Source organism: Pseudophryne corroboree, chromosome 2, assembly GCF_028390025.1.
Source record: "Pseudophryne corroboree isolate aPseCor3 chromosome 2, aPseCor3.hap2, whole genome shotgun sequence".
Classification (NCBI taxonomy): domain Eukaryota; kingdom Metazoa; phylum Chordata; class Amphibia; order Anura; family Myobatrachidae; genus Pseudophryne; species Pseudophryne corroboree.
This window is the reverse complement of record NC_086445.1, coordinates 755705479-755719254: the sequence shown is the minus strand read 5'-3', so window position 1 is coordinate 755719254 and position 13776 is coordinate 755705479. Positions and strand designations below refer to the sequence as shown.

The window sequence follows — 13776 nt, the reverse complement described above, 5'->3', positions numbered from 1 at the left end:
ATGGGCTCAATGGGCTCTTGCCCAAGGGCCCCAGGAGTATAAGGGCCCTAGGCTGATAGCTGGGGGTCCCCTCTTTCCAGGGGTACCAGATTTTTGAAAATCGGCCTTGGGGAACCGGAGATATTCAACGTGAAAGCAGTGGTCCCCATCCGAGCCTGTTAATTGCTCTTCCCAGCCAGATATCTCAGGTTCTGTCTGACATAGATTTTGGATTATACCCTCAGAAAAACTCTGAGACTCTCCCCTTTTGCTGGACACTGTCAGCTTGTCTCTACTGTGCCCAGAACCAGAGATATCAGCCTTCCAGCAGCTGGTCCCTGCTCCAGCTCCACACGCCTGGTATACAGTTTTATATATTCATTGGAGGATTGCTCTGGCTCCTGACCTCTGATCCCCAAGTTCCCAGAACCTTCTAAAAGGTGGGAATCTCTTGTTTTTTATTCAATTCAAAGCTAAGAAATATATTTTCAGGAACTTGAGATATCTGCAGTCAGGCAAGCTGCCCTCCCACCAGAAAATGATGAATATTAAGCCCACTCCATTATCCACCCCTCCCCTATGTATTAAACACCCCCTACCACCCCGGAAGTCATGTACCAGGGCTTTTTTATTCAGCCCAATGGCCCCTCTACAGTTTAGTCCCATCTGTGCAGTAAAGGAGTAATTAGCAGAAATTACTGCTCCAGGTCCTACATGCTGAGCGGAAGATAGAACACCCCCTACCGCCCGTGGGACATCAAAGCTGCCACTGATAGCACACCCCACCCCTACCGCTGGAGGATGGGTAGGGGGCCCAATGCATTGCTGTGCCCAGGGGCCCACACTGCTGTTAAGACGGCCCTGGGCGGATTGGAATGCCGGGACACCAGGACAGTTTCTGATTGGCTGGTCCCTTTGTCCCATCAGTGGCCGCACGTCCCCCAATACTAGGCCAGCTGCCGTGCTCCGATCAGACATGTGGGCAGGTGACAGAGTCGGCCGCACTGAGACCAGCACTGCACTTCCATGTCATAAGAGGCGGCAGATGCTAGGACTGTCGCGGCTCTAATAACCATGACCGATGTTAACTTTGGGGAGCAGGGCTGCCCGTAAAACGTGGTGCAGACAATGATGGGCGCCTGCTCCCTAGTCAGTCCGGCTCTTCAGTGAGGCCCTTCTGCTCCCGGATACTTCCCTGCACTCGCCTAGAAGCTGTGGCAGCCTCCCCCGCTTCTATCATTTCCACAGTACACACTGCGGAGTGAGAAGCTGTGACAGCAGACACACCAGGTGAGTGCTGCTGCTGTGTATGATTTGATAGAGAGGGAGAGGGAGGCAGTGACAGGGAACTGACCCCACTACTGTATGGCACAGTCAGAGCCGGCCTTAGGCATAGGCAAACTAGGCAAATGCCTAGGGCATTTGGTATGCTTAGGGGCACCAGCAGCTTCTGCTGATTAAAATGATATGTGGCATGCCTATATTCTGTGTGTGACTGCGGATGTATCTGCATACGAAATGCTATGTTGCAGTGTATTCATGGAAATCACTGCAACATAGCATTTCGTATGCAGATACAGCCACAGTCGCACACAGAATATAGGCATGCAACATATAATTTTAATCAGCAGAAGCCACATAGTAATGCAAATAATATGATGCATTTTCATAAACAAAAGGCGCCCAACGTTAGCAGAGCTGCCAGCTGACTCATGCCAGGCATCTCCTGCAGAACTAGCGGCGGTGCTAGGGGGCACCAGCCCAAATCTTGCCTAGGGCATCATATTGGTTAGGGCCGGCTCTGGGCACAGTGGCAATGCTGCATATTGTGTATGGGGTGTTACTACTGTGTGGGTAATATGTGTACAGGGCATTATTACTACTGTGTGGGCAATATGTGTACGGGACACTACTACTACTGTGTGGGCAATACAGGTGTGTAATGTGAGTATGTAGAGATATGGTGTGGTGTAATGTGAATAAGGAGCAATACGGTGTGGTGTAATGTGAGTAAGGAGATTTATACAGTGTGGTGTAATGTGAATAAGGAGCAATATGGTGTGGTGAAATGTCAGTAAGGAAATGTATAGGTTGCGGTGTAATGTGACTAAAGAGTGATATGGTGTGGTGTAGTGTGAATAACGGATACTACTGTGTGACGTCACGGAGGGGGAGCTGGGTCAGAGGCGGAAGTATCGGCAGGGCTAGGGGGCAGCAGCCAAAATTTTGCATAGGGCATCAAATTGGTTAGGGTCACCTCTGACAGCGCTATCAGCCCAGGTGATCTCTGTATGTTTTGTGCTGCTACTGATGGAATGTCAGCGGACGGTGCACATGACTGAGAAAAGGAGCAAGAGGTGGCTCTTGGGAGCAGGTAACCAGAGGGGAGAGCTGAGCGCATACTGTGCATGTTTGTGTGAGGGAGTAAATAGTGGGTGGGGGCTGGGTCACTTTCATACCCTGAATACAGTCAGAACACACCAGCAAGAGGACCAATAGAGAGGTAACACAGGATGAGTAGCACTATATGGCTCAGCATGTCTCCTCTGTGAGAGACATCCTGGTATCTGCCCTGTAAGCCCAGACTGTGGTCACAACCATAACCACACTCGGTGCTCTCATACTGTATATAGCCTGTATAATATAGGGATACTGTAGTTACCTGCACTGTCTGCTTCTAGTGTGTTTTTACATAGCTCTAGATCAGGGGTGGGGAACCTTTTTTCTACCAAGGGCCATTTGGATATTTATAAAATCCTTCGGGGGCCATACAAGTCTGCCCCCGCGCGCGCCAAAAAAATGGGTGTGGCCAGTTAAAATGGGACGTGATACACATATGCCCCCAATAGTGCAGTGCCAGATCCACAATTGCCCCCACAGTGCCAGGTATACAAATGCCCCTCACAGTGCCAGGTATACAGATGCCCCCACAGTGCCAGGTATACAGATGCCCCCACAGTGCCAGGCATACAAATGCCCCTCACAGTGCCAGGCATACAGATGCCCACACAGTGCCAGTTATACAAATGCCCCCACAGTGCCAGTTATACAAATGCCCCCACAGTGCCAGGTATACAAATGCCCCTCACAGTGCCAGGTATACAGATGCCCCCACAGTGCCAGGTATATAAATGCCCCCACAGTGCCAGGTATACAAATACCCCCACAGTGCCAGGTATACAAATGCCCCTCACAGTGCCAGGTATACAGATGCCCCCACAAAGGTTTTTTACACCAACAAAAAACACATATTTCTGCAGATATTTTGAACGGAATAATAAACTACTTTACATTCCATAACATAAGGAGAAAGGAGAAACTAAAGATGCATGCACACATGGCGATATTGTAAACAACCTTGCTAAATTTTACCCTCCTGAGAGATAATGGGGGTAATTCTGAGTTGATCGCAGCAGGAACTTTGTTAGCAGTTGGGCAAAACCATGGGGGTCATTCCGAGTTGTTAGCTCGTTGCCGATTTTCGCTATATTGCGATTAGTCGCTTACTGCGCATGCGCAATGTTCGCAGAGCGCATGCGGTTAGTTATTTTACACAAAAGTTAGGTATTTTACTCACGGCATAACGAGGATTTTTCATCGTTCTGGTGATCGGAGTGTGATTGACAGGAAGTGGGTGTTTCTGGGCGGAAACTGGCCGTTTTCTGGGCGTGTGCGAAAAACGCTGGCGTTTCTGGGAAAAACGCGGGAGTGTCTGAAGAAACGGGGGAGTGTCTGGGCGAACGCTGGCTGTGTTTGTGACGTCAAACCAGGAACGAAACTGACTGAACTGTTCACAATGGCTGAGTAAGTCTGGAGCTACTCAGAAATTGCTAAGAAATTTCTATTCGCAATTCTGCAAATCTTTCGTTCGCAATTCTGCTAAGCTAAGATACACTCCCAGAGGGCGGCGGCTTAGCGTGTGCAATGCTGCTAAAAGCAGCTAGCAAGCGAACAACTCGGAATGAGGGCCCATGTGCACTGCAGGGGAGGCAGATATAACATGTGCAGAGAGAGTTAGGGTGTGTACACACGGTGAGATCCCTGCTATGTTCAATTTTGACTATGTGATTTCCCTTGAACTCCCCCAGAGCCCAGATAGCACAGATTGTACAGATTTTGAATATCTGTGCTTGAGATTTTGTCTATGTACGATTTTGACTAAGTGCCAATTTTGACTATACTTTGTACTAGATTGTACACTAGATAGTCAAGATTGACTTACCTGCACAGTCTATCTAGCCTTACGATACCGACCCCACGGGAGCGCGCATCGGGATCGAATCTGTCTCGCAAGCTGCCTAGCACCATGAGATATGCACTAACTTTTCATAAGATTTTGACTACATAGTCAAAATCTCACAGATTTATCTCGCCGTGTGTACACACCCTTAGATTTGGGTGTGGTGTGTTCAATCTGCAATCTAAATTGCAGTGTAAAAATAAAGCAGCCAGTATTTACCTTGCACAGAAACAATATAACCCACTCAAATCTAAGTCTCTCTGCACATGTTATATCTGCCTCCCCTGCACTGCACATGGTTTTGCCCAACTGCTAACAAAATTGCTGCTGCAATCAACTCAGAATTAGGCCCATTGTTTCCAAAATTGTCCAGTGTGTATGCTGCAAACGGTGAATGACGCGTGGTACCGCTCATGGTTATCATACCCCTGTGTCGCCTGTACATGCAGCTCAGTTTGGACTATCGGCCACGGCCACAGCATGATGCCACTGTGCGATATCGTACAGTGTGTACTGTGTATGCACTATGGGGGTAATTCCAAGTTGATCGCAGCAGGAAATTTTTTAGCAGTTAGGCAAAACCATGTGCACTGCAGTGGAGGCAGATGTAACATGTGCAGAGAGAGTTAGATTTGGGTGAGTTATATTGTTTATGTGCAGGGTAAATACTAGCTGCTTTATTTTACACTGCAAATTAGATTGCAGATTGAACACACCCCACCCAAATCTAACTCTCTCTGCACATGTTACATCTGCCTGCCCTGCAGTGCACATGGTTTTGCCCAACTGCTAAAAAATTTCCTGCTGTGATCAACTTGGAATTACCCCCTATATCGGCTGCCCTGGCCATGAGGGGAAACACTATGCGATATCGCTCTTGGAGCAAATCTCAAAGTGTGTTTGCACCATTAGTATACAAATACTGTACTATCCTTTCTATAAATATTAGATGAAACTGGTTCCCAAAGTGAGCGCTACTGCTTCCTCGGGTGATAGGATTACTAAGGGGGGTGATTGGATTTCAAATAATGTTAATTAATGACTACCTTTTTGTGTTATATTCCTTGGTCACATAGTAATAGGTAACAGTCAAAGAGGTAAAGGGGCATTTTATGAAGAAAAAAATTGGAACCAATGTACTATGAATTTTCAACATGTTAACTCATCACAAACATTTATTTGGTCCATGCATAAATAATTTCTATAGACCAGGACTTGCTTGCTGCATAACGCACATTATGCAGCAACAATCGGAAAGGACATACTGTATCTGTACAATCATTGACATTAGCCATCCTACTAGCACAGAAGTAGAATACATAGTCACAACTGTACCCAGACTCAACAAAAAATTAGTTACCGTACTTTCTCTTTTTTATTTACTTTCAACTAACAATCAGGCCTATTGCCCCTCATTACATCCTCTGTGAATCTGAGGGGTAAATTCTGATGTTTTAAATTTTGTTATTTCCCTTCCATCCCATTTTTTTTAACCCATTTCATGCTCCCTTATTTTATTTTCCAGTGCATACTTGAAATGTTACCTAAAAACCTAAACTCAATATTGAAGGATGACTATGCTCTTTAAGTCAAATTCATTCCTTTAAGTAAATTCATAATATTCTGTTTATGCCAAAATATAAATGGAAGCTTGCTGATTGTGTGACACTGACACCTAAAAGGTGTGCTGTACATATTAGTTGCTGTCAATAACCACTTGCAATGCTAAAACTTTTAGTTAATTTCACGAAGAGAAATTTAAAGTATCACATACTATTAGTCATAATATATGACTAAAATAACAATAGTTATGCAATAAGTAGTAGCATGTTATCAACAAAATTAACTGAGTTAAAATTGAAATTAACATAATGTATATAAATGAATAGGAAACGTTGTTCAGAAATTTTGCCAACTTACTTTTCTGCTTTCCCGAGTTGTACAAGGCAGGCAAGGGCCACAGCTGTCACCAGTATTACCAATTTGGGCATCATCTTGGGATTCTAAGAATCTGTTTAATGAGATACATGACAATTACTGTGTACATGTAGATATCAGGGGTTATTGAAGCCCCTGTGCTTTTATCGGCAGCCACACCTTGGAGGAGAGAGCTGTTCAGCATATATAAACATACTGTACATGTGATGTTGTATGTAATATATGTGCTGTCTGCCTTACCCAGGGATCGTCAGCTGCCGCTGTGTGTAACACTAACCTGCTGGCTATCGAATCATGGGGACATTACTTTGCTTGTCTATCATCTTCTATAAGCCCGCCCCAGACTCCTGTGAGCCAAAGGAAGTCAATGAGTGGGCTTATAGAAGATGACAGAAAACCAGAATGATGTCTCCTATCCTTCAGCAGCTGGCAGGTCAGTATTACACACAGTGGTAGCTATTGATCCCTGGGTAAGGCAGCCAGCACATATATTAGATACATCGCATGTATGTTTATATGTGCTGAGTAATGTGTGGCGGAGCTGCAGCCTAGTGAAAGCAGCTGCCACTGGTATACATATTTGACAAACTATTTCATTATATATGTTAAGTTAATGATACAGTATATCCTTTGGTGCACTATTTATTTTGTGTACATACGTAGAAAATATGAACAGAAACCAGTACTTACATACACTGTCTAGAAACACCTTGTCTGCATGCACCATCTTACTTCTATCATAAGATTTTTAATATGCAGTGGGTTTTACTGCATAATCCTCTTTATTTCCCACCATCAAAGTACCTGGCCAGTGTTAGTGATACACATTGGGCCTAATTCAGATCTGATCACAGCAGGAAAATTGTTAGCTAATGGACAAAAACCATGTGCACTGCAGGGGAGCATAGGCACAGATTCCATGGGTGCTCCCGGGTCCGAGCACCCACAGACATCGAGGAGTAACCACGGAACCAGCCACCCAGTAAAGTTAGCCTCCGCAGTGGATTGAGACGCGCTGGGGGCTGCGGAAGGGCTTCCATACATTGCAGTGTAAAAATACCCACCAAAAATGGCTGCCACCAAGGAGGAGACGATTGCTAAAGGTCCCATTTGACCTCTAGCGCTTGTCTCCCCGGTGGCAGTCATTTTAAGGTTTTTTAACCTGCAATGTATGGAAACCCTTCCATAGCCCTCAGTGCTTCTCAATCCACTGTGGGGGCTGCGGGGTCTTAGCGCATGCAGGGGGGGCAGAGCCCAAATGTTTGTGAGCTCCTGCAAGCCAGGCGGTAGCACACCTTGCCTGGCTACAGCACCAGCAGGGCATCTCATATATAAGTTTGGTTATACTGTATGTGTTTGTATGTATTTGTGTATGTATGTGTGTATTTATGTGCTATATGTGTGTATATGTAGGTGAGTCTGTGCTCTATGTGTGTGTGTTCTATGTGTTTGCGTGTATGTGTTATTTATGTGTCTTTGTGTGTGTGTTTACTTTGTATGTGTGTTTGTGTTCTATGTGTGTGTATATGTAAGTGTGTGTTTACTATGTGTTTGTGTGTGTTATATGTTTGTCTTTGTATGTTTGTATGTGTTCTATGTTTATGAACATGTATGTGTGAGTTTCAGTGTATACATGTATGTGTTCTATGTAACATTTATGAAACTCACCCACCACCCCTCCCCTACAAAACCTTCATTTACTCCTAACAATCATATATGGAAACCCCCCCAGTAAAATCCTGCATTTGCCCCTGTGCTAGCAGCATACTAGCAGTACAGTATACTGAGTGATGCCCGCCCGCACCCACCCTCCCATACTTTGATGGTAATGTGCAGGAGATCCGTGGAAACATGCATTAGGCCCCTGGCAGTGCATATGAAACCCCTGGCAACGCACATGAAACCCCTGGCAATGCGCAGGAGACCCCTGACAACGCGCATGAAACCCCTGGCAATGCGCAGGAGACCCCTGCCAACGCGCATGAAACCCCTGGCAATGTGCTGAAGACCCATGGCAAAGAGCAAAAGACCCCGGTGAGCATGGAACTCAGAGCATGAAACCCCTTACAACAGGCAGGTAATTTAAAAGTAATTAGAAGCCTTACTGTGTGGCATCATTTGTAAGGGACAGTATTGTGTGGGGGGCATCAAATGGTGTCGGAGCCATAACTATGTGTGGCATAATATGTAATTGACGTTACAGTGTGTGGCATATTGTGTAATGGGCATCACGGTGTGTGGCATAATGTGTAAAAGGCATTACTGTGTGTCGCATAATGTGTAAAAGGCATTAATGTGTGTTGCATAATGTGTAATGGGCATTACTGTGTGTTGCATAATGTGTAATGGGCATTAGTCACTGCCATGGCCGTCCGTTCATTCCCGCTCCCGCCGAGCACCCACCAGCAAAAACATAAATCGGCACCTATGCAGGGGAGGCAACTGTAATATGTGCAGAGAGAGTTAGATTTGGGTGGGTTATATTGTTTCTGTGCAGGGTAAATACTGGCTGCTTTATTTCTACACTGCAATTTAGATTTCAGTTTCAACACACCACACCCAAATCTAACTCTCTCTGCACATGTTATTTCTGCCCACTCTGCAGTGTACATGGTTTTGCTATTAGCTAACAAATGTACTGCTGCAATCAGATCTGAATTAGGCCCATTAACATGGAGAGCTAGATACATTATTTAATTCAAGCCTCATAAAATAATTTTTATGTCACATAGGTGGGAGCTACTGTATGTGTAAATAGGGAACTGGATACAACTGATACCAGGAAAATGGTGAAGCTTCAGACAAAAAGTAACGTTTAGATCAGCCATACACAACATGTGGAAAATGATTTCACTGCAGGTGTCACCACTCAGAGCACCATCACTGAGAGGAGATTATAATTTGTTTCAGTGCACTCTGTGTTGTGTAGTGGGGGAGGAGGTAATCAACGGAAGTCATTCATCAGTGCAGGTTGTAGCAGTAACAGGCCTGTGGCAGACAGCCAATCAGATGAGCTGTCACACTGCCTGTCTGCTGCCGTGGAGCTCTGAGTCTAAAGGCCTGTACACACTGGTCGATATATTGGCCGTTCTCTTGAACGGCCGATATATCGCGGGACCGTCGGCAAGTGTGTACAGCCGATACATCTGTGAACTCCGTCTTCACAGAAGTATCGCGTCGGCCGCGCAGCACAGCCAACGGCCAATATATCCACCGATATATTTGCGCGTCGCTATGTGTGTACGGGGCGGTCGGCCGACCGCCCGTACACATGCTGCGGCGGCCGGAGGTGATTGACAGCTGAACTGGGCGGGCGTGTGTTCACGCCCGCCCAGTTCATGACGTCAGTCCCCGACGGATCGGGCAGTGTGTATGCTCAACACAATGCCTGATCCATCCATAGATATATCTGCAGATCAATTGATCTGCAGATATATCTATTAGTGTGTACCCACCTTAAGATATGGTAATCTTGCAAGACTCATCTCTTTCGCTCAACCCTGAAGGACAGCTACATGCTGGACCACCATTTCCCAGAATAAGGAAATATCATTTTTTCATTCTTAATTTAGATATATGATAAAAAAAAAATTTTGCATTTAGAAGCTGTGTTCCAAGGGGAAAGTTTCTCAGATCATCCTACAAGAAGCTTATACTTCCAAAATGTAGTTAAAATTTTAAACATAATTTTGATGTCACTCTGACATTATTAGTTATATCTTATTTATATCTTCAACTGATATCATTTGTGATTTGAGTCTTCCTTCCTCCTTTTCATAACAGGTAATAGGAATTTGAAACCTGGAATTTCTGCAGACTATTTCTCCTGATGTGCTGCATATTACATTGCTCGGTAAGGTAATCATATTTAGAACATACTGTAATTGCAGATTATATATTTTTATTTGCACTGAAATTTTTCTAGGTAATTGGATGATAAACGATTAGAGGATTGCCATACGCATAAGGAAACAGTTTTTTGCACTAGAATGTCTATGCTTATGATGATGTGTTTTCTTAGATAAATAGGAATGTTTGCTATCTCCTGACTATAAACTGAGTGAGGGCATATCTTTTTTATTAAATCCTAGATGGTTAATATGTTTGTTTATGGCATTTTATTGCTAGGCAATTCAGTGGGAGTGTACATTGGAGGTTGGTAGTAATCCTTGCATAAATGTTTTTTTTTTTTTTTTTCATTGTCTAAAGAACATTATAGAGGCTGGGGCTCATTTATCCATAGTGTAGTTTACATTTTAAACATAATGTTACACTGACCTTAAACAGAAAGAAAACAGAAGGAGAAAATTTTAATGCTACTGTAGGTACACTATACAAATATCTGGCAGATTATCTGCTATATCTAGCTGGTTGGAATGAAAATCTGGTAATGGATGAGAGCAAATGACAATCGACCATTTGCTCCCATACACTGTATAATGGACAACAATAGTCATTCATCCAAGTTGGTTAAATTTGTGTTTAACCAATTTGTATGACCGACAGTACTTGTTTGTTTTCCAGTGTTTGGGAGCAAATGATAGATTGTAATTTGGTCTCATCCATTCAGAGTCATCTTTTCATATGGGCTCAATGGGGCACTTGCCCGCGGGCCCCAGGAGTGTAAGGGCACTAGACTGATATCTGAGGATCCCATCTTTCCAGGGGTCCCAGATTTTTGAAAGTCGTCCCTGGGGATCCGGAGTTATCCAACTTCAAAGCAGTGGTCCTCATCCAAGCCTGTTAATTGCTCCTCCCAGCCAGGTATCTCAGGTTCTGTCTAACTTAGAATTGTTTTGAGGATATATTCCAAAAGCTGGGACTCTCCTCATTTGGTGGATACTGGCAGCTTGTCTGTAATATACCCAGAATCAGAGATATTAGCCTTCCAGCAGCTGGTCCCTGCTCCAGCTCCACACGCCTGGGATGCAGTTTTATATTTTTGTTGGTGGATTGCTCTGGCTCCTGAACTCTGTTCCCCAAGTCCCTAGAACCTCATCAAAGGTGGAAATCTCTATTTTTTTAATCCTATGCAAAGCTAAGAAATCTATTCCTAGGAAATTGAAATATCTGCAGTCAAGCAAGCTGCCCTCCCACCAGAAAATGATGAATATTAGGCCCACTCTACTATCCACCCATCTACTACATATTAAACACCCCCTACCACCCTGAAAGTCATGTACCAGTGCCCCTTCATTCAGCCCAATGCCCCCTTCTACAGTTTAGTGTTACCCTCCTGCACCATCTGTGCAGTAAAGGAGTAATTATCAGAAATTACTGCTCCAGATCATACATACTGTGCGGAAGATAAAACAGTGCATTCCAGCTGAGGGACATCAAAGCTGCCACTGATAGGACCCCCCACCTCTACTGCTGTAGGATAGGTAGGGGCCCCAATGCATTGCAGTGCCCAGTGGCCTACACTGCTTTTAAGATGACCCTTAATCCATTACCAGATTTTCATTCCAACCAGGAAGATCTAAAAGATTATCTGCCAGATAATTGTATATTATGTACCTATCTTAACTGGCAGGTTTGACATGATGCTTGTGCATAGAGCAGCATCCGTGATCCATAGAAAATGCATTTAGTAATCACGGGTGCGATTATACGCACCTTGCTGAGAATAATTGCAATCGCAGCAAAATCGCACTCGCATATAAGATGAAGGTGGCCACATGTGTACTTTGAGTTTTTCACAAACATCTGAATGCACATATTTAACGAAGTCAGTTTTATTTTATACACTTAAAAGTCCTCTCTGAATTACCATTGTTTCTTTCACTCCTAACTTCACATAGTCTCATTTACATCACACTTCAAAATTCAGTTTCAGCACTAATATAATCTACACTTTTATTCTGCTTGACACTAAATTATTGTCATTTGATATACACATTTACCGAAACTGTACTTTCACCTGCATTTCTGCAAATCTACTGCTGTGTTTCTCATACAGCCTTTATTCCTTCTTCTAGTTTTTCTTGCTGTATTTACCTCATCCACACTAAGTCCCTCATTCCGAGTTGATCGCTCGCTGCCGTTTTTCGCAGCGCAGCGATCAGGTAAAAAAATGGCAAAACTGCGCATGCTTACGGGCCGCAGTACGCACGCGTGAAGTACTTTCACACAAAATTATGCAGTTTTACACAAGGTCGAGCGACGCTTTTCTGTCGCTATGTTGATCGGTGAGTGATTGACAGGAAGTGGGTGTTTCTGGGTGGTAACTGGCCGTTTTCAGGGAGTGTGCTAAAAAACACAGGCGTGTCAGGTTAAAACGCAGGTGTGCCTTGGGAAACGGGGGAGTGTCTGGACGAACGCAGGGCGTGTTTGTGACGTCAAAGCAGGATCTAAACAGACTGAAGTGATCGCAAGGAAGGAGTAGGTCTGCAGCTACTCAGAAACTGCATGAAAAAATGTCAGCACTGCTCTGCTAACCTTTCAGTCGCACTTCTGCTAAGCTAAGATACACTCCCAGAGGGTGGCGGCTTAGCGTTTGCACTGCTGCTAAAAGCAGCTAGCGAGCGATCAACTCGGAATGAGGGCCTATGAGGGATATTCAGAGATGAACGCAGATGGCTGCATACACAGCCAGATCTGCATTCATCTCTGCACATGCTGGGGGTCGTCCAGCACAGGGCAAGGCTGCCCAGCATGTGTAATTGTGAATGCATCGGACCTAAGGTTGACCCCTATCAGGCGGTCAGCGGGCATTTAATCGAAGTGGCTGTGTGTGACGTCACACAGCCACCTCAAAGGCGGTCCAGGCCCTCCCCCATTCGCCCTTCCCCACCCCCGCTATGGTGCGTGGCTGCCCCAAAAAATGCTCACATTGCGGTTGCATCCATCGGGGATGCGACTGCAATGTGTGAGTCCACGCAGCTGCTGTGTGGCCGATGCGCATGCGCAGTTTGTTGCCACCGGCAAACTGCACACCGCAACAGTAGCAGGGTCTGAATGACCCCCTATGTCCATGTTTTCTTTAACGCCTTCATCACTCTATCTACATAATCCTTTCTTTTGAACACTGTTCCCTCCCCTATCTTTCACTCCTCCTTCTCATCTGTCTCCCAGCCACCCCTCTTCTTCTCTTCCCATCGTCCATTACCCCACTTTTTTTCACTTCTCCCAGAACATAATACTACAAAGGGATCAGAGCTTAATGGTGGACTAAACATTAAACTCTGATCTTTCCCTCCTCTCCCTGACACCTCCCTTCACATCCATCTGCATCATACTGTACTCCCTCCGTGTCCACCTCCTGCAGGTTCCCTTGCTAGCTCAGGAACTCACACATCACTACACTCACTTTATCCCTCCCCTCCAAATTAATGTCACCTCAACACTACAGCAACCCTGATAAATTCATTCACATCTCTCCAAGAAACTCTCATTATCACAGCAAATCTACTGCTGTGTCTCTCATTCTGCCTTTATTCCTTCTTCCAGTTTTCCTCCCTTTATTTACCCCATCCGCACTAAGGAGCTCATTCAGGATGGATTGCAATTGGTGATCAATGATGATGAAAGTGCATACGCAGGAACATGTGCCCGTATTAACTGCATGTGCCCTGCAGTAAATGCGAATGCCTCTGCCCCCCAATCAGGCAGAGGTGTTC

The 13776-nt window shown here is 44.9% G+C and overlaps 1 long non-coding RNA gene across 1 annotated transcript in view; it reads left to right on the top strand.

Annotated features, from left to right (window-relative positions):
* LOC135051182 (uncharacterized) overlaps positions 1–13776 on the top strand; it is a 50671-nt gene that overhangs the window by 14597 nt on the left and 22298 nt on the right. Inside the window, exon 2 of the long non-coding RNA XR_010242100.1 lies at positions 9941–10010. This is a non-coding gene — a long non-coding RNA (uncharacterized LOC135051182). The remainder of the gene's footprint in view (positions 1–9940; positions 10011–13776) is intronic.